Source organism: Cryptotermes secundus, unplaced genomic scaffold (assembly GCF_002891405.2).
Source record: "Cryptotermes secundus unplaced genomic scaffold, Csec_1.0 scaffold816, whole genome shotgun sequence".
Taxonomy (NCBI): Eukaryota; Metazoa; Arthropoda; class Insecta; order Blattodea; family Kalotermitidae; genus Cryptotermes; species Cryptotermes secundus.
The window spans coordinates 1-870 of NW_019724601.1; positions in this window are offsets into that span (position 1 = coordinate 1).

Sequence of the window (870 nt, forward strand, 5' to 3'; positions counted from 1 at the left end):
TATTGTCGAAGGAAATCAGCATCACAGCTATGAGAGAATAACTGCGTTAATTTCTAATAAATATCAGTATCCAAGCAACGACAGAATAACAGCGTCACTCTCGAAGGAAATCAGTATCCAAGCAACGACAGAATAACAGCATTGTTTTCGAGGGAAATCAGTATCCGAGCAACGAAAAAATAACAGCACCACTGTCGAAGGAAATCAGTATTCAAGCAATGCCAGAATAACAGCATTGTTTGGAAGGAATTTACAGTGGATACCGTGTTAAAACGCAGGACTATTCTTCAGCAAGTTAGACTACACATGGTGTGACGTAGCGCGGCTGTTGCACTTGCAGGACTGTAGCCAGTATGTCAAGCTCAATGGGCCACACCATAGCTCAAGCGGTTAGTCGCTGACTTCCCACAACGGCGGCCCGGGTTCGATCCCGGGTCTGGTCAAGTAGGATTTATGGTGGACAAATTGGCGCTGGGGCGGGTTTTCTCTGAGTACTTCGGTTTCCCTTGCCAATCTTCATTCCACTAAATTGTCCATCATCATAACCACCCGGGACAGGTACAATAGGCCAATCAGTGGCCGCTGTGCCCAGTGGACCCAATTGGACTCCACCCCCCACTAAGCGTATTAAAAAAAAAAGTAAAGTTCATGGTATGAACTGGGTATTAACATTACTCTGAGTACCCCAAGTTGTAGAAGGTAAATAACAGGCTAAAATTGTATTGTTTTTCTCTAGCATTGTATTTTGAAATTAATTTTCTAACCAACTTAACAATTCTCAGCTCTTTCAGGAGGTTTCTTTCCCGTGGAGTGAGGTTTCTCCCTGGGGGTGGGAAAGGAAGAAAAGCAATAAATAATTCTGCAACCAGA